The sequence below is a fragment of the Pongo abelii genome, chromosome 4, assembly GCF_028885655.2.
Source record: "Pongo abelii isolate AG06213 chromosome 4, NHGRI_mPonAbe1-v2.0_pri, whole genome shotgun sequence".
NCBI lineage: Eukaryota > Metazoa > Chordata > Mammalia > Primates > Hominidae > Pongo > Pongo abelii.
This window is the reverse complement of record NC_071989.2, coordinates 80,224,692-80,245,486: the sequence shown is the minus strand read 5'-3', so window position 1 is coordinate 80,245,486 and position 20,795 is coordinate 80,224,692. Positions and strand designations below refer to the sequence as shown.

The 20,795-nt window shown below is 38.9% G+C and overlaps 1 long non-coding RNA gene across 3 annotated transcripts in view; it reads right to left on the bottom strand.

Moving 5' to 3' along the window:
- The window catches only part of LOC129059427 (uncharacterized), a 68,310-nt gene that overhangs the window by 20,975 nt on the left and 26,540 nt on the right, over positions 1 to 20,795 (bottom strand). The window contains exons 3-7 of one of the 3 annotated variants that reach the window (XR_010139972.1): positions 14,202 to 14,442; positions 13,838 to 13,956; positions 9,070 to 9,210; positions 1,428 to 1,524; positions 319 to 476 (exon numbers count right to left, since the gene is read on the bottom strand). This is a non-coding gene — a long non-coding RNA (uncharacterized LOC129059427). The remainder of the gene's footprint in view (positions 1 to 318; positions 477 to 1,427; positions 1,525 to 9,069; positions 9,211 to 13,837; positions 13,957 to 14,201; positions 14,443 to 20,795) is intronic. The other 2 variants (XR_010139971.1, XR_010139970.1) reach the window with 2 other exon arrangements.

Genomic DNA, 20,795 nt, shown 5'->3' with positions numbered 1-20,795 from the left:
AATTATTTTGATACAAAAATTTTAGCATATGTAGAGCTGATAATTCTCTTGGAGCAATTTTTCTAAAAATATTTAATTCTTTATACAAATTAGTTTTGTATAAGACTAAATTTAATTTTAAATGTAAATTTATACAACGGCATCTTAATGTTTCCTCTGACATTTCCTATAACTTGTAGAGGTTGTACAAGAAATTAAAAGTGGCTTCTTTATTTGTATAAAATTCAGAATGATGGCTTATGCAGTCTACCAATGTATCTTCAATTATAAGGAAAAAACTAATTTAAACGTGGTCTCAGCTTCCATGGTGGCACCTACCTGTAGTCCCAGCTTCTTCAGAGCCTGAGGCAGAAGGATCCCTTGAATCCAGGAGTTGGAGGCAGAATCCCTTAAGTCCAGGAGTTCAAGGCTGTAGTGTGCCATGATCATGTCTGTGACTAGCCACTGCTCTCCAGCCTGGGCAACACAGCAAAAGCCTGTCTCAAAAATAAATAAATAAATAAATAAATAAATAAATGTGAAATTGTTTTACTCATTAATAGTTTGCTCATTTGAAGCTTCATATGAAACTAGTGTATTTTTCTATCAAATGCTACCATCTTTAAATTTATTTTATATTTTTAAGCCATGATCTTTAAATTTCTTTTCCATTTCCAAGCCTATTTCTCTTTCTAAGCAGCCTTGTAATGTTGAGGCTGTTTTCAAAATGTAAGATTCTCAACTCTTTAGAGAATTTTAATGGCTCCCTGATATGCTTTCTCGCAATGTCCGTGTGTGCAGTTTTATTTTGTAATAATCTACTGAGAGTTTACTGCCTGTGTCCTGGCAGTTCCTGTCCTGGCCTCAGGCCAGAATTAATATTTGTACAGACACCACAAGGTTAGGTTCCAGGGACTGATGGCCAAGCCCGTCTCCCTCTGTGGGTCCCAGCGACGCCTACACACAGAATCCCTTCTTTCTCCCTTGGCTGCAGCCACTGCTGCTCTTGCGGCTGCTGTCACTCTCCCTGCTGCCATCCTGGTCCCATGTCCAGGTCCAGCAGCCTTAGTCAGGTAAATATAATCTTTTTGTGTACTTAAGACCTTGAAAGATGAGCAGAATACTGCACAAGAGGAGCCAGGGGTGTTTATCTTCTTTGTACAAGAAATTTTTGTAGCCTCAAATGTGAGGGACCTCAGTCATTGAGACTTACTGGCACCAGTAAGTCTAAAATCAGGGGCCCAGACACAGAGCCACAGATGCTCAGGAAAAGCCGTAGCATTGCCAGGGGACCCAGGGGATTGAGCACAATTGTTTCCGAGATGTTCAACAACATATTCGGTATTATAGGTGACTGAGAATCTTTCAGAAGTGGTGTTACATGAAGATTGGTGTGTTGGAGCAAACAGTATCTGACCACCTTGAGGAAACTTAACAAGTTTACTTACATGCCAGCATGTTATCTTTAGTACTTCTTGAATATTCTACATGATTCATTCACTGTAGGTGTGAGATATGTTGTACTGTTTTTTTTTTACAATGATACTGTAAAAAATTTAATGGAAAAATGTTTTAAAACAAGTTTTGAAAACTTTTTGTTATGGAAAATTTCAAACATATTCAAAAGTAGAGTGAATAGATAGTATAATGAACCCCACTTTAGGTACCCATTAACTCAGCTTCAGTGATTTCTTGACTGAATTTTATCTACGTCTCCATTCCCTTCCCTCAGTCCTAGGTTATTTTGAAACAAATCCCAAACATCCTATTATTTTATCAGCAAATATTTTAATAGTATCTTTAAAAGATTAAGTACTATTATTTCACCTAAAAAATGAACGATTCTTAATACTATAAAATAGTTGTTAGTTAAATTTCTCTAATTATCTCAATTTTTTTTCAGAGTTTGTTTGAACCATGATCTAAACACACTCTGCATACTGCTATTAGTTGGTATGCTTCTTAAGTCTCTTTTAATATATAATTGTTGGCTGGGTGCCATGGCTAATGCCTGTAATCCCGGCACTTTGGGAGGTCGAAGTGGGCAGATCACTTGAGCTCAGAAGTTCGAGACTAGCCTAGGCAAAATAGAGAAACCCTGTCTCTACAAAAAATACATAAAAAAATTTGTTGGGCATGGTGGCGTGTGCCTGTGGTCCCAGCGACTTGGGACGCTAAGACAGGAGGATTGCTTGAGCCTGTGAGGTGGAGGTTGCAGTGAGCTGAGATTGCACCACTGCAATCCAGCTTGGGTGACAGGAGTAAAACTCTGTCTGAAAAAAACAAAAAACAAAAAATAAAAACCAAAAAAACCAAAAAAACCCTGTCTCAAAAAAAAAAAAACCACAAACAAACCCAGATGTATATACATACATATATACACATATGTATGTGTGTGTATATATATATATATATATATATATATATATTTGCCCCATCTCCTCTTTTTTCCTTTGTGATTTATTTGTTGAAGAAACTGGGTCATTTTGTCCTGTAGAATGAATCATGGTATGGATTCCGCTTCTTGCATCCTGCTGTGGTCTGAATGTTTGTGTCCCTGCAAAACTCATATGCTGAAATTCCAGCCCCTAAGGAAATGGTATTAGGAGATGAGGTTTTTGGGAGGTAATTAGGTCATGAGGGTGGAGCCCTCATGAATGGCATTAGTGCCCTTCATCAAAGAGATCCAAGAGAGACCTTGTGTTCCTTCCACCATGTGGGGACATGGTAAAAATATGGTTGTCCATGAACTATAAGCAGGCCCTTGCTAGACACCAAAGCCTTGATCTTGGAGTTCTTAGCCTCCAGAATTTGAGAAATAAATTTCTGTTTTTTATAAGCCATTCAGTTTATTGTATATTTTTTAGAGCAGCCTGAATGGGCAAAGACACACCTCTAGGTGATTGTTTAACATATTCTGCTGTTCTTTGTTTTTTTTTTTTTTAAGAGAAATAACAATTTTTATTTAAGGTTCTCATTCAGCACTTCTTGGGTTAGCTCCAGGAATTCCTATTTTCTTTTTTTTAAAATTTTATTATTATTATACTTTAAGTCTTAGGGTACATGTGCACAACGTGCAGGTTTGTTACATATGTATACATGTGCCATGTTGGTGTGCCGCACCCATTAAGTCGTCATTTAGCATTAGGTATATCTCCTAATGCTATCCCTCCCCGCTCCCCCCACCCCACAACAGTCCCTGGTGTGTGATGTTCCCCTTCCTGTGTCCATGTGTTCTCATTGTTCAATTCCCACCTATGAGTGAGAACATGTGGTGTTTGGTTTTTTGTTCTTGCAATAGTTTGCTGAGAATGATGGTTTCCAGTTTCATCCATGTCTCTACAAAGGACACGAACTCATCAATTTTTATGGCTACATAGTATTCCATGGTGTATATTTGCCACATTTTCTTAATCCAGTCTATCATTGTTGGACATTTGGGTTGGTTCCAGGTCTTCGCTATTGTGACTAGTGCCGCAATAAACATATGTGTGCATGTGTCTTTATAGCAGCATGATTTATAATCCTTTGGTTATATACCCAGTAATGGGATGGCTGGGTCAAATGGTATTTCTAGTTCTAGATCCCTGAGGAATCGCCACACTGACTTCCACAATGGTTGAACTAGTTTACAGTCCCACCAACTGTGTAAAAGTGTTCCTATTTCTCCACATCCTCTCTAGCACCAGTTGTTTCCTGACTTTTTAATGATTGCCATTCTAACTGGTGTGAGATGGTACCTCATTGTGGTTTTGATTTGCATTTCTCTGATGGCCAGTGATGATGAGCATTTTTTCATGTGTTTTTTGGCTGCATAAATGTCTTCTTTTGAGAAGTGTCTGTTCATATACTTTGCCCACTTGTTGATGGGGTTGTTTGTTTTTTTCTTGTAAATTTGTTTGAGTTCATTGTAGATTCTGGATATTAGCCCTTTGTCAGATGAGTAGGTTGCAAAAATTTTCTCCCATTCTGTAGGTGGCCTGTTCACTCTCATGGTAGTTTCTTTTGCTGTTCAGAAGCTCTTTAGTTTAATGAGATCCCATTTGTCAATTTTGGCTTTTGTTGCCATTGCTTTTGGTGTTTTAGACATGAAGTCCTTGCCCATGCCTACTTCCTGAATGGTATTGCCTAGGTTTTCTTCTAGGGTTTTTATCATTTTAGGTCTAACATTTAAGTCTTTAATCTATCTCGAATTAATTTTTGTATAAGGTATAAGGAAGGGATCCAGTTTCAGCTTTCTACATATGGCTAGCCAGTTTTCCCAGCACCATTTATTAAACAGGGACTCCTTTCCCCATTTCTTGTTTTTGTCAGGTTTGTCAAAGATCAGATAGTTGTAGATATGTGGCGTTATTTCTGAGGGCTCTGTTCTGTTCCATTGATCTATATCTCTGTTTTGGTACCAGTACCATGCTGTTTTGGTTACTGTAGCCTTGTAGTATAGTTTGAAGTCAGGTAGCGTGATGCCTCCAGGTTTGTTCTTTTGGCTTAGGATTGAAATGGCGATGCGGGCTCTTTTTTGGTTCCATATGAACTTTAAAGTAGTTTTTTCCAATTCTGTGAAGAAAGTCATTGGTAGCTTGATGGGGATGGCATTGAATCTATAAATTACCTTGGGCAGTATGGCCATTTTCACGATGTTGGTTCTTCCTATCCATGAGCATGGAATGTTCTTCCATTTGTTTGTATCCTCTTTTATTTCATTGAGCAGTGGTTTGTAGTTCTCCTTGAAGAGGTCCTTCACGTCCCTTGTAAGTTGGATTCCTACGTATTTTATTCTCTTTGAAGCAATTGTGAATGGGAGTTCACTCATGATTTGGCTCTCTGTTTGTCTGTTATTGGTGTATAAGAATGCTTGTGATTTTTGTACATTGATTTTGTATCCTGAGACTTTGCTGAAGTTGCTTATCAGGTTGAGGAGATTTTGGGCTGAGACAATGGGGTTTTCTAGATATACAATCCTGTCATCTGCAAACAGGGACAATTTGACTTCCTCTTTTCCTAATTGAATACCCTTTATTTCCTTCTCCTGCCTGATTGCCCTGGCCAGAACTTCTAACACTATGTTGAATAGGAGTGGTGAGAGAGGGCATCCCTGTCTTGTGCCCGTTTTCAAAGGGCATGCTTCCAGTTTTTGCCCATTCAGTATGATATTGGCTGTGGGTTTGTCATAGATAGCTCTTATTATTTTGAGATATGTCCCATCAATACCTAATTTATTGAGAGTTTTTAGCATGAAGGGTTGTTGAATTTTGTCAAAGGCCTTTTCTGCATCTATTGAGATAATCATGTGGTTTTTGTCTTTGGTTCTGTTTATATGCTGGATTACATTTATTGATTTGCATATGTTGAACCAGCCTTGCATCCCAGGGATGAAGCCCACTTGATCATGGTGGATAAGCTTTTTGATGTGCTGCTGGATTTGGTTTGCCAGTATTTTATTGAGGATTTTTGCATCAATGTTCATCAAGGATATTGGTCTAAAATTCTCATTTTTGGTTGTGTCTCTGCCCAGCTTTGGTATCAGGATGATGCTGGCCTCATAAAATGAGTTAGGGAGGATTCCCTCTTTTTCTATTGATTGGAATAGTTTCAGAAGGAATGGTACCAACTCCTCTTTGTACCTCTGATAGAATTCGGCTGTGAATCCATCTGGTCCTGGACTTTTTTTGGTTGGTAAGCTATTGATTATTGCCTCAATTTCAGAGCCTGTTATTGGTCTATTCAGAGATTCAACTTCTTCCTGGTTTAGTCTTGGGAGGATGTATGTGTTGAGGAATTTATCCATTTCTTCTAGATTTTCTAGTTTATTTGCATAGAGGTGTTTATAGTATTCTCTGATGGTAGTTTGTATTTCTGTGGGATCAGTGGTGATATCCCCTTTATCATTTTTTATTGCGTCTATTTGATTCTTCTCTCTTTTCTTCTTTATTAGTCTTGCTAGTGGTCTATCAATTTTGTTGATCTTTTCAAAAAACCAGCTCCTGGATTCATTAATTTTTTGAAGGGCTTTTTGTGTCTCTATTTCCTTCAGTTCTGCTCTGATTTTAGTTATTTCTTGCCTTCTGCTAGCTTTTGAATGTGTTTGCTCTTGCTTTTCTAGTTCTTTTAATTGTGATGTTAGGGTGTCAATTTTGGATCTTTCCTGCTTTCTCTTGTGGGCATTTAGTGCTATAAATTTCCCTCTACACACTGCTTTGAATGTGTCCCAGAGATTCTGGTATGATGTGTCTTTGTTCTCATTGGTTTCAAAGAACATCTTTATTTCTGCCTTCATTTCATTATTTACCCAGTAGTCATTCAGGAGCAGGTTGTTCAGTTTCCATGTAGTTGAGTGGTTTTGAGTGAGTTTCTTATTCCTGAGTTCTAGTTTGATTGCACTGTGGTCTGAGAGACAATTTGTTATAATTTCTGTTCTTTTACATTTGCTGAGGAGTGCTTTACTTCCAACTATGTGGTCAATTTTGGAATAGGTGTGGTGTGGTGCTGAAAAGAATGTATATTCTACTGATTTGGGGTGGAGAGTTCTGCAGATGTCTATTAGGTCCGCTTGGTGCAGAGCTGAGTTCAATTCCTGGGTATCCTTGTTAACTTTCTGTCTCGTTGATCTCTGTAATGTTGACAGTGGGGTGTTAAAGTCTCCCTTTATTATTATGTGGGAGTCTAAGTCTCTTTGTTGGTCACTCAGGACTTGCTTTATGAATCTGGGTGTTCCTGTATTGGGCGCATATACATTTAGGATAGTTAGCTCTTCCTGTTGAATTGATCCCTTTGCCATTATGTAATGGCCTTCTTTGTCTCTTTTGATCTTTGTTGGTTTAAAGTCTGTTTTATCAGAGACTAGGATTGCAACCCCTGCCTTTTTTTGTTTTCCATTTTCTTGGTAGATCTTCCTCCATCCCTTTATTTTGAGCCTATGTGTGTCTCTGCACGTGAGATGGGTTTCCTGAATACAGCACACTGATGGGTTTTGACTCTTTATCCAATTTGCCAGTCTGTGTCTTTTAATTGGAGCATTTAGCCCATTTATATTTAAGGTTAATATTGTTATGTGTGAATTTGATCCTGTCATTATGATGTTAGCCGGTTATTTTGCTGGTTAGTTGATGCAGTTTCTTCCTAGCCTGGATGGTCTTTACAATTTGGCATGTTTTTGCAGTGGCTGGTACCGGTTGTTCCTTTCCACGGTTAGTGCTTCCTTCAGGAGCTCTTTTAGGGCAGGCCTGGTGGTGACAAAATCTCTCAGCATTTGTTTGTCTGTAAAGGATTTTATTTCTCCTTCACTTAGGAAGCTTAGTTTGGCCAGATATGAAATTCTGAGTTGAAAATTCTTCTGTTTAAGAATGTTGAATATTGGCCCCCACTCTCTTCTGGCTTGTAGAGTTTCTGCTGAGAGATCAGCTGTTAGTCTGATGGGCTTCCCTTTGTGGGTAACCTGACCTTTCTCTCTGGCTGCCCTTAACATTTTTTACTTCATTTCAACTTTGGTGAATCTGACAATTATGTGTGTTGGAGTTGCTCTTCTCAAGGAGTATCTTTGTGGCATTCTCTGTATTTCCTGAATTTGAATGTTGGCCTGCCTTGCTAAGTTGGGGAAGTTCTCCTGGATAATATCCTGCAGAGTGTTTTCCAACTTGGTTCCATTCTCCCCATCACTTTCAGGTACACCAACCAGATGTAGATTTGGTCTTTTCACATAGTCCCATATTTCTTGGAGGCTTTGTTAATTTCTTTTTATTCTTTTTTCTCTAAACTTCTCTTCTCACTTCATTTCATTCATTTTGTCTTCCATCACTGATACCCTTTCTTCCAGTTGATCACATTGGCTACTGAGGTTTCTGCATTCATCGCGTAGCTCTTGTGCCTTGGTTTTCAGTTCCATTGGGTCCTTTAAGGACTTCTCTGCATTGGTTATTCTAGTTATCCATTCGTCTAATTTTTTTTCAAAGCTTTTAACTTCTTTGCCATTGGTTTGGATTTCCTCCTGTAGCTCGGAGTAGTTTGATTGTCTGAAGCCTTCTTCTCACAACTCGTCAAAGTCTTTCTCCGTCCAGCTTTGTTCCATTGCTGGTGAGGAGCTGCATTCCTTTGGAGGAGAAGAGGCGCTCTGATTTTTAGAGTTTCCAGTTTTTCTGCTCTGTTTTTTTCCCATCTTTGTGGTTTTATCTACCTTTGGTCTTTGATGATGGTGACGTACAGATGGGTTTTTGGTGTGGATGTCCTTTCTGTTTGTTAGTTTTCCTTGTAACAGTCAGGACCCTCAGCTGCAGGTCTGTTGGAGTTTGCTAGAGGTCCACTCCAGACCCTGTTTGCCTGGGTGTCAGCAGCGGTGGCTGCAGAACAGCGGATATTGGTGAACCACAAATGCTGCTGCCTGATCGTTCCTCTGGAAGTTTTATCTCAGAGGAGTACCCGGCCATGTGAGGTGTCAGTCTGCCCCTACTGGGGGGTGCCTCCCAGTTAGGCTACTCGGGGGTCAGGTATCCACTTGAGGAGGCAGTCTGCCCGTTCTCAGATCTCAAGCTGCGTGCTGGGAGAACCACTACTCTCTTCAAAGCTGTCAGAGAGGGGCAGTTAAGTCTGCAGAGGTTACTGCTGTCTTTTTGTTTGTCTGTGCCCTGCCCCCAGAGGTGGAGCCTACAGAGGCAGGCAGGCCTCCTTGAGCTGTGGTGGGCTCCACCCAGTTCGAGCTTCCTGGCCGCTTTGTTTACCTAATCAAACAACTAACTCAGCCATGGCGGGTGCCCCTCCCCCAGCCTCACTGTGGCTTTGCAGTTTGATCTCGGACTGCTGTGCTAGCAATGAGTGAGACTCTGTGTGCATAGGACCCTCTGAGCCAGGTGTGGGATATAATCTCCTGGTGTGCCGTTTTTTAAGCCTGTTGGAAAAGAGCAGTATTAGGGTGGGAGTGACCCGATTTTCCAGGTGCCGTCTGTCACCCCTTTCTTTGACTAGGAAAGGGAATTTCCCTGACCCCTTGCGCTTCCCGGGTGAGGCGATGTCTCACCCTGCTTTGTTTTGCGTACGGTGCGCTGCACCCACTGTCCTGCACCTACTGTCTGGCACTCCCCAGTGAGATGAACCCGGTACCTCAGTTGGAAATGCAGAAATCGCCCGTCTTCTGTGTCGGTCACGCTGGGGGCTGTAGATCGGAGCTGTTCCTATTCGGCCATCTTGACTCCTCCTCCTGTTCTTTGTATTTCTGTAACTTGTTCCTTGTATTTCTGTAGGCTTAAGAGATTTATCTTTGATTATTTGGTGTGTGGCTACTTCATAGGTGTTCTTGCGTACTTCTATCTAGACACAATAATGTCACTTTTTTGTGATGTTAGCAGCCATTAAATCTTTTTTCAGATCCATTATTTCATGAGGGTTTACAAAAGGATTATATTTAAATTGTATCATTATTTATTAGCTGGGCTATATCTATAAAGATAAACCTCTCTGTATAAAATATGGTTATTATGGTCTGAAGTATAGTATGCATAAAAAAACAAGACTTATGCTTATGCTTGATTCTTTCTCTTTATTTGCCAGTTTTTGAAATAGTGAATTGCTTCTCCAGCATTCTCCATATGTGACCAATGAGTTTTTAAAAGAATAATTATCAATTCATGAGTTTAAATTTATTTGATGTGTTTTAATCCCTACTAATGCCCACATTGTCTCATCTTTGGCCAGTGAGAGAATTGTTTGGCTCTTGAGTCCTTTGACAGGCTCACCCTAGTCTTTTATAGTTTCCTTGCTTTTTGGTATAGCCTGATATTCCAGCTTCATCTGGCACATTTTCTGTCCCAGGTTTGGAAACAGCTATTTCTCCAATGTATCCTCTGTTTTTTAGTGGAAATGATGTTTTCAAAGTACAGTCAAGTTTGTAGGTTTTTCCAGTAGACAGAGCCAGGAGTTTTTAAAAATAAAATAAATGATGAATTCATACTGATACTTCTAATTCAAACTCAGCATCACAGGGTTTTTGTTTAACATTATCAATCTTACGTCATCTGTATCTTCTTTCTCCATGAAGAAATTGGTTGCTTCTCAAGGACACCAACATAATTATTCATTTGCTTTGTCCCACAGAACATAACCCCCAAAATAACTGTATCAACACTATACCAACAATGTGTTTACTGCAGACAATTTATAATTCTTTTATTTTATTTTTAGAGACAAGGTCTCACTTTGACACCCAGGCTGGAATGCAGTGGCACGATTATTGTAATCTTGAGCCCAGTATAGCTGGGACTACAGGAGCACTCTTTTACACCTAGCTAATTTTAAAACTTATTTGTACAGGCAGGGCCTCACTATGTTGCCCAGGCTAGTCTTGAACTTCCGGGCTTAAATGACCGTCCTACCTCAGGCTTCTAGAGCCCTGGGATTACAGGTGTGAGTCACTGCACTGGCCCAATTTACCGTTATTTATATAGTACTTTTTGTCTTTAGGTTTAATCCTACTAGGATTAAACAATCAAATTATTGTGTTATAAAGTCATTGGAAATAATTTGTGTGATCTATTTTTAAAATTTTGTTTTTGCTTTATTGAATTTAATTTTTAAATTTAATTTTGTTTTATAATTATGTAAAATATTTATGTGTCCTCAAAGTCAAATATACAAAATGAAATATATTCAGAGTAGTGTAACTTTTGCCTCTGCCCCTACTCTATTCTCTCTCTCTCTCCCACAGTTTTTTTAAAATTAAATTTTTGGTTTAGTATTCTATTTTTTATAGTTATTATAGTGTGTCAAGAAGATATATAAAGTTGGTCAGGGTCGTCAGCAAACTAGGTATCTTTCACAACCTGAAGTTGTAGAGTCTAGGGGTGAGGAGGGAAAAGGAGGATGGAGGTAGGCATTGGGCTTCTGATGGGCATAGCAAGAGTAAATATGACCTGGAGATTGAAGAGTCTGCTGTTGCTTGCTCAAATAAACAAAGAAAAATGCTATAAATAACTGGGAAGATATTAGAAAAACTAGAATGACAGTGAGAAGAAAGGTAAAGATTCATTCAACACTTATCAAGAACTCATTGTTTTCTAGGAATGGTGACAAGGCAAGACTGATCAAGTTTCACAGAAGGTCTAATTTCTTAGTCAGTATACATTTTCATTTGTGATTACTTGGGTTCTCTTATTTTATTCATATAGTAATGAAGTAGTTGAGAAGAAGTTGACTTTGGATTGGGCCTATCAGGAAATGTTTCAGTCCAGTTCTAAGGTTCTATAGTGTCTTGTTTCAGTAGATGGCTCTTGGTAGATAGACAGCCAAAGAGATAGATAGAGAGGCAAAGAGAATAGATTGAGAGGCAAAAGATAGACAGGGAGACAAAGAGAAAGGGCATCCCAGGAAGAAGGGGACAGGTGACCTAGGTGTGTTTGTGAGCATTCATTCATGGCTGTTCTCATGTGAATCATTTCTTTTTCTTTTTTTTGTGATGAAGTCTTGTTCTGTTGCCCACGCTGGAGTGCAGTGGCGCAATCTTGGCTCACTGCAACCTCTGCCTCCTGGATTCAAGCGATTCTCCTGCCTCAGCCTCCAGAGTGGTTGCGATTACAGGCACGTGCCACTACACCCAGCTAATTTTTGTACTTTTATAGAAACAAGGTTTCACCATGTTGTTCTTGAACTCCTGACCTCAAGTGATCTGCCCACCTCGGCTTCCCAAAGTGCTGGGAATACAGGTGTGAGCCATTGCCCCTGGCCAGGTAAATATGGAAGGTGATGGATATACATATATTTTTTTAAGAGATGGGGCCTTGCTATGTTGCAGGCTGGTCTTGAACTCCTGGGCTCAAACGATCCTCGCACCTTGGCCTCCCAAAATGCTAGGATTACAGGTGAATCATATGAATCATTTCTAAAACCAGGACTTGGGCCAAAACAACTTAACATGCTTAAAAATACTAGATGATTTGGCAGAACCAACCAGTATGGTATAAATGGAACATTTTAAAATAAGAAGAATTTATTTTCTCTCATAGAATTATGTTATCTAGAGTAAGATGATTAATTGTGTGTATCCACTTGACTGGCCACAGGGTGCCTAGACTAAATACGATTTCTGTTGTGTCTTTCTAGATGTTTCTGGATGAGATTAGCATTCAAATTCGTGGACTCATTAAAGTAGATGGCCCTCTCCAATATGGGTGGGCATCATCCAATCTGTTGAAGGTGTGAAGAGAACAAAATGAGAAGGAAGGAAGAATTCACCTTTTTTCTTGCTGCCCACCTGCTTGGGCTGGGACATCGCATCTCACCTTCTCCAGCCTTTGGATGAGGATTTACACCCTGGTTCTCAGGCCTTCAGGCTCTAACTGGAGCTACACTGTCAGCTTTCCTGGGCCTCCAGATTGCAGACGGTGGATCACGGTACTTTTTAGCCTCCATCATAATGTAAGCCAATTCCTAATGATATATCTCTCTCTCTCTCTATCTATATATCTATCTCCTCTCTAGTTCCGTTTCTCTGGAGAACCCTAACACATACAGTCAGAGATTAAGTTTTTTGTTTTTTGCTTTTTTTGAGACGGAGTGTTGCTCTTGTTGCCCAGGTTGGAGTGCAATGGCGTGATCTTGGCTTACTGCAGCTCCGGTTCTCATGCTTCACTCTCCTGAGTAGCTGGGACTACAGGTGCGTGCCAGTATTCTTAGTAGAGATGGAGTTTCACCATGTTGACCAGGCTGGTCTTGAACTCCTGACCTCAGGTGATCCACCCACCTCAGCCTCCCAAAGTGCTGGGATTACAGGCGTGAGCCACTGCGCCTGGTCAAAATTAGTTGTTGTTGTTTTTTTTTAATTTAAATAAGGCCCGTCTGTGAAAAAGGCAAAAAGAGCCCTTTTAAACAATACTGTTTGTTATTTCACAAAAATCTCAGTTGCTCTTATTACAGCTCTAAAAGTGAAATAGTCAGGTGAAATGGGAAAAAATTGTTCTCAGTTATTCTAAATGGTTGTAAGGCACCACTTGTTATAGTGCTGCTTTTATTTTTTCTGTGTTACTTGTCGGGTTTGTGAGGGAGTAAAATACGTTCTTGGTTACAGTAGTAAGAGAGAGAAGAAATTACTGCATTTCATCAACTTAAGATGCCATCGACTATAAGATGTACTGTTATTTTATGCACGTTAAGAAAGAGAAAAAAACTGTCATTAAACCATAACACAATATAAGATCCATTTCAATTTCAGAGATATTAAAATGTGAAAATAAGTGTGCATTTTAGAATCAATATGATCTAGTAATTGTTGACTGCCTACTGTGTACCAGGCTTTGTTGCTGATCCTTGACAAACACTGCCTTCATTAACCTAGTGATGTGTGTACCCCTGGCCCTATTTTACAGATGAGAAAAAAGAGGCACAGTGAAGCTAAATATATTGGCTAAAGATCACAAAGCTAGTAAGTAGAACAAGCTACTTACCTACTTGAACAAGAAACTTCCTCTTTTCAAACCTCTGTTCTGTTCTTTTTTTTGAAACTACGACAGTCATTTATTCTCTCTAACAGTTACTATTGGTGAGGAATTTTGGAGTAATTTGATTGGGTGTTCTGGCTCAAGGGTCTCTTATGAGTTTGCAGTCAGATGTCAGCTGTGGCTACATCATCTGGACACATGACTGAGGCTGGAACATTCAATTTCAAGGTATCTCATTCATATGGCTGGTAAGTTGGTGCTGGCTGTTGGCTAAGAGTCTTAATTTCTGGCCACATGGGCCACTCCATGAGGCTGCTTGAGTGTCCTCTCAACATGGTGTCTGGATCTTTGGATTACAAAAGACCAATGTGGAATCTGCAATGCCATTTATAATTTATACTTGAAAGTTCACACACTTCTGCTGTACAAACTTCTGTTCTTACCTGTGACTCTTTTGTCAAGCTGTGTCTTGATAAATTGTAACACTTTTGAGTCTTTGAAGAAGGTGATCTGTTTTTAGTGTAGGTACTTTTCATTGATCTCAAACACTTGCAGCATAATACTGGGAAGATAATGAATCACTGAGTTTAAAATCATTACTTGAGTAATGTTAATGAAAATCTTTTGGGGTATATATTTGAATGCCAAATAGTTATTGACTATCCAAAAAGTGGTTTTCCTTGGTCTCTAGACAGGGACTTTGCATGTGTCAGGGTTCTTAAGTAGATAGAAAGAAAGCAAGATAAATCAATAGATAGATTTAGATACAGCCGTATGAGAGGGGATTTAGTAGGGGAATTGGCTTACATGATTATGGAGGCTGAGAAGCCCCACGACAGGCCATCTGCAAGCTAGAGACCCCAGGATACTTGTAGCATGTCTCAGTCTAAGTCCGAAGCCCTCAGAACCAGGGAGGCTGATGTTTAACTCTCAGTCTGAAGCTGAAGGCCTGAGAACCCGGGGGGCCACTGGTATAAGTCCTGAAGTTCAAAAGCCAGAGAGCCTGGAGTTCTGATATCCAAGGACAGGAGAAGAATATATCCCAGCTCTAGAAGAGAGGAAATTTATTTTTGTTCTATCTGGATCCCCAGCCAATTTGGTGGTGCCAGCTCACATTGAGGGCAGATCTTCACTGGTCAGTCTATTGACTCATGCACCAGTCTCCTCCAGAACCACCCTCACAGACACACCCAGAAATGATCCATAACCAGTTCTCTAGATATTCCTTAATCCAGTCAGGTTGGCACCTAAAATTAACCACCACAGGGCTTTACTTTATATGTCTAACATTCCTCAAAGAGTTCCTAGCCAAGGGCTATTGTTGTGTTCAATAGTAGAATGCTAAAATGCCTTTTATTAAGACAGTTCCGTACTGCTTTTAAAATGCTCTGGGCTATTTCCATTCTAAACTACTGAAGCATACACTTGTGGAAAAGCAGTAAGAATCCTAACACATAATCTAGTTGAGAGCAGAACTCAGAAAATGAGACAGTTAACAGGCAAGCATTTGTCTTTGGGGTGAAACTTCCCTTTGTTTTAGTGTGGACAGCTTGAGTGAATTATTTTAGTAATGTATTTGTAGGGCAAACACCTATCCATTTTTTGGGGGGAAGCCCAGGATGTAAAGTAATAATCTCAAATGCAAAAGTTTTAGAGTAAGATATTAAGTGTTTGTTTAATAATATAAATGTAGTGTATTAGCAAGTTAATGAAAAAAAATCCTAAATCTGGATTTAGACTATCCTTTACATGAAAATTATTGTGTTAGTGGAATTACGTGTCTTTTTGTTCAAGCAGTGTCATTTTAAGGTTGGGAACCATGGCAGGAAGATCATGCAGGTCTGGACTTCCTTTCCCCTCAAGGCAAATAGAATTCTGTGATAAGGATATAGAGCGGCTTGAAGCTAGATGAACTGGTGTTCATCTGTGTAGGACCATTGGTGTCTTACACAGAAGCTATTTAAGAAGGAACAGCCCTGGTTTGGAGAAATGTTTAAAGACTCACTCTAGTGATTGTCCCGGGTGCGTCTTTGAGATGAGGGCAGCCTCACCCTGAAGGAACTGGGTTCTCATGTTCCTGCCATCCTGAGGTGAAACAGAAAAGGGTCTTGGACAATGGAGTGAAAGCAATCAATCCTTGTTTCTTGGGAGCAAAGAGGGAATTGAGATTATCCTCTGGTATATGGAAGTGTCTGAAGATTTCTGTGGATGGGGGTGCACCTGGTATATGGAAGTGTCTGAAGATTTCTGTGGATGGGGGTGCAACTGACTCCCACTCCTATTAGAAAAAAACCTGTGGGAGTCAGGTAGAGACAGTCAACTTGTGTTTGGGCTGTGGCTTTCAAAGTAACCACCTTTAGTCATGCTATAGGTTGCCTTCTAGGGGTATTCTATTCTTTCAAATCTTTCAGTGAAGCCTTATTTAAAGGGATAGCCCCTTCCTAGATGTGCCTTGGGGGCATTAATGAAAGGATCTATGTCCATGCTTGGGGTCTACATGACACTGGGGAGGCAGAAAGAGTCTAGGGCAGGGGGTTAGGTCTGAGCGGAAGTGCTGTGCACGGAGTAGCCCAATAATCCAGAAACAGCATCTGTCTGGGGTATCCCAAGAATTTGCAGAACTTGCCATCATTCCTCAGGTTTTCACTGCTGTACTTGAGAAAGTAACCAAATGAAAGATGTGACTTTCTGCTTTTACAGGGATGTAGGTCAGGCTATTGTCATTTGGGCATTGAAGAGAAGGTTGCCTTTGGAAAGCAGGAGAACTTGGGGGGAATAGCTGACTTGCATATCCTTCAATACTCCACTTAGCTATCATTCCTTCTAACGTCTCCTCAGCTTCATGTCTGAGTTCAGTGTATTTTCTAGTGTTCCTTTAGCCCCCGGATGCTATCATTTACACAAGCAAATAATAATTACAACAGACTCTTATTGAGCGCTTACATTGTGCCAAACACTAAGTTAAGTGCTTTACATGGATTATCTCATTCAATAATTTGGTAATCTCCATTTTTCAGCAGAGGACACTGAAACCTAGAGAAATTATGTGATTTTCTTCAAGTCCTACAGAGAGACACTCATAGAGCCAGATTTTGAACCAAGATGGTCTAGTCCAGAGCCAGTACATGCAGGATTTAGAATATACTCATTTTATTTTTCCCCTTTTCCAGTTTTTTTTTTTTTTAAGTACTATGAGCTTTCTTAGGATAGTCTCTTTCCTTTATATCTGTATCCTTATCTTTTAGTATAGGGCTAGGCACCTTAGTAAGTGTTTGACAAATGTTTGTGAAAAGGATAAATGAAAGACAGAGCCTAAGCCATGAAATTTTAAGACAATACACTGAAGCTGTTACAGTTTATGACTGAATAAATAAAGTACCCAGCTCTCCTCTTGGTACATAATCATCATTTAATAAGTGTTAATTATTTGTTGTCATTAAGTTAGTTATTTTATTATCATTTAAGGCCAGAGGATCACTTGAGGCCAGGATTTCAAGACCAGCCTGGGCAACATAGTGAGACCTCTGGATCTCTGCCAAAAAAAAAAAAAGTTATATTTATTTAGAAAAACAATTATTTTTGCATAGAAATGCATCATATGTCTTAATTTTTCAAAATTTCCTTCACTTTAATCACATATTTCCACATGATTTTAGAAAGAGGTGAATGGTTAATTTCTATGCAGTATTTTGAATGTATAGGAGTTAAATGTCACTTTTGATAGAGTTTTCCCTTGAAATTTGAGCTGTGCTTGCTTGAAATATGAATATAGTTAAGTAGAAAAGCAGGCTGCTACAAGTTCAATTTAAGAAATCTGTAGTGTAACAATTTGAGAATGAAGATGACACTAAATGTAAAAGGTTTCTTATCATATGTGTCCAGCTACCACAGCCTGAGGACAAAAGCCAACTGCCAGATTAGAGGAATATTATGATTTTAGTATACAAAACTTAGCTTTCTTATTTTTTGCTTCATAGCCAATCTATTCCCATTATTCTTACTACAAAAGTTCCTAAATTGATTTTACATTAAAAATTTTATAAATCTAAAATATATTATGATACCTACTTATGGTATTGGAATATCCTGATGTGGATGTCTTTGAGGAGGTATCTCAAGTAAATTATTATATCTCATTATTGTTATATTTACCCTTTACCCATTTGTGGCAGAGCCTTCTGGTTGTACATTCAAATATCCATTCTCTCTCCTCCTTACGAACAGAATCTTGCATTTATATGGGGGCAATACACCAAATAATGGACTTAGCCTTCCTTGCAACTAGGTGTGGGTGGATTATCTGCTCAAAAAGATAAAAATGCAAGTGTTGTGGGTTATTTTGGGAAAATCTCTTTTAAAAGGAGGGAGTAGACCCTTCTTTTCCCCTTCTTTTTTCCCATTGCCTGGAATGTATACCTAATGCCTGGAGCTCCAGCAGCTATTCTGGGAACATGAGGTGACATTGGGAATAGAAGCCAAAAATGGCAAAACATTAATGTAGAAAGATCCTGGGCCTCTAACACCATGAAGCCTTAACACTAGCATTGAACTACCAATTTCTGGCCTTCTGTTATGTGAAAGAGGTATACACTTTCATCTTATTTCCACTGTTACTTTGGGTCTTTCTGTTATATATGGCCAAACCCAATCCTACTAAATAAACCATTATTTTAATAAAGTATCAGAAACTTTTCAAGAGAACTTTCTTTGTATTTCTATCAGTGTGTCAAGGTGCCTTCATTGTGTGGTGTTTTGTTTTTGTTCATCTCTAGCCTCCTTGTCCTATCTTCCCTTCTCTAACACTCTTGTTAGTTTCCCTTTAAGATGTCAGCTATTTTGAGGACCCTTATTGCCATACTCCTGTTTTCAGTATTACTGTAAGGATCTTATCATTTTCTCATTTACCGCTCTTTTCTCTGAAATTTGCCTAGGGCCGCAGCATAAATCTACAGTTACAACCGTGAAGGTAGAAGTTGCTCATTAATTCAGAGGGCAGGAACTTGTGAACACAACTGTTCTAAGTGATATTTTATTTAATAGGATTTGTGGATACTAATTTTTAGATGGTGTTTCTAGGATGATAGATTAGCAAATAATGAGTTGAATACAGATAGTCTTGATTTCAACCAAGCATTTGATAGTCTCTAATGAGAAACAGTGCATACAAAGAACCCTGACCAAGGAGTCTAGAGCTTTGACTCCCAGCTCTGACATTCATTAGCTATAAGAAAATATATCTTTTGACTTGGAAAAGACATCTAAACTCCTTGACCCTCTGTTTCCTTATCTGTAAAACGAGCTGCGATAATGATAAAATGAGCTGTGATAAATATTAAATGAGTTAATGCACACGTAATAATACAAACATTTTTGTTTTTAGTTCTAACATACTTTGGAAATATAATGTACTTTGCAAACATAATGTACTTTGGATCAATGGTAAAAAATCTGAGTCCAGAACTAAGTATAGTCTTGCTAGCTATGTGATTTGGGCCAAATTATTTAATGTCTCTGAGCCTCAGCTTTCCTATCTATAAAATGAAAATGATGATAGTACAGCCTTACATGGCTGTTGTGAGAATTAAATGAAATAATATATGTGAAGACTCCAAGGCAGTACCTGGTACTCAAAAAATGAAAAATATTAGTATTCTTATGGTTATTGCCATTATTACTTTCTTGGAGATAAATGGTGAACTTGTAGATAAATGTCTTGCTGATATTTAGAGTAGATAAATGGATGTGTAGTTGACCCATACTATAAAAAGAATATCTATTACTAGCTTAAAATCAACTTAAAGGAACAAAATGGGTAGAATATTGCAGGCTCAGCCAATGTTTTTATTAATGTGATGTGTGAAGATCAACTTTGCTTATTACATGTGATCATAACACCAAATTGGTAGGAATGAAACCACGGATGTAATATAATGGAAAAGACTTAGAGTTCGAACACTTTGGCTTTGAGACCCAAAATTCAACCATATGACTCAGTTTCTTCATCTGTAAAATGATATTAACACTAGCAAAATACCAGGAAGATGCATTGTGAATATATGTTTTAAAGTGTCTCACATAATTCATGACTCATTCTGAAAAATGACAGTAGGTTTGCTTGTTTGCCATTTAAAGTAGATCCAATAAATGGCAATAATATAAATACCATTTACAAGCTTCAAAATTATGCAATTTCTTTTAAAAAATAGAGAATTTGAATTATTTCAAATTTTATGCACAAAATGTACATTTACTAGTATTTCCAATTCATGTACTAAAACTTTGCATAAAATGAATCAACCTGGGCTGCTACTCAGGAGATGGCTGGATTTTTTGGATTCTGAAACCAGCCTGAAACATTGGGAAGATTTGAGAAGAGCAATTTGACCAAAACCTGATGGTTGTTCCTAGAAAGATCAATTTTGATAGAAGACTGACAATACATTTTTTTGTCTCTCAGCCGTATCTCGGAGACAATGATGCCCTGCTGGTATGGGGTAAAAGCTGGCTGAAGCTGACTAGATAAGCTAGATTTATGTATTAAGTTGGATAAAACTGAAATTTGAAGCTATCCTGGGTACCTGTTATTTTCCTGTTTGTCGTTCAGACTACAAGAAGGGTCTAGCCACAGATATCTACCAACAGTGGCTATATCAAATGCAGTCTCAGTCTTACTTGACTTCTAAAGCCTTGTGTTTTTATGGCTTTGCCATAGCTACTGTGGTGAAGAGCTCTACGTGGGCCCATGCATTTCTCTTACCTGAGGCTAACACTCAGAATCTCTGGCCTATCTTACCATTACTAGATTTCTATGAAGTCCTACATAGAAGACTAGCTGCTAGTGGCTGCTGAAGTGGCCACAGCCTGGATGTTCAGAGGAATCCGCTCCTCATAGAGCAAATTTTGATTAGGGGGAAATAGGAATCAGGATGGAGCTAGCAGAAAAATTCCCTCCCTACTTCTCCCTGCAGTGGACTGTTCTGAGTTATGATTTTTCCATATAGCCTGCCCAGACAGGTCCTGCATGGCCAAGTGGGAGTCAAGCAATGCTTGTTTTGAAATAGTAGCCAGTGTGATCAATGCATTATCTTACATTTGCTTCCCATATTCTGCTGCTTCAATTGTCTTTTCCTTTTCTCTTGCTGCCCTGGGATTACGCTTGTCCATAAGCCTTGCCTCATGCTCATTTTTTTTTTTTTTTTTTTCTAGAGAACTCAGACTACAGCACTTACTATGAGCAGTAAATTCAGCTAGGTAATGAGTCTGTACCTTCTAAAAGCTACAATTTAGGTTAAGAGACAGACACATGAAGCGTACACTACAATACAAAGCCACACAGGATGACAACACATTATCTCATCTTTGAGATCCTCCAAAACTTGGGTAGTTATCTCGGGTTCTGGT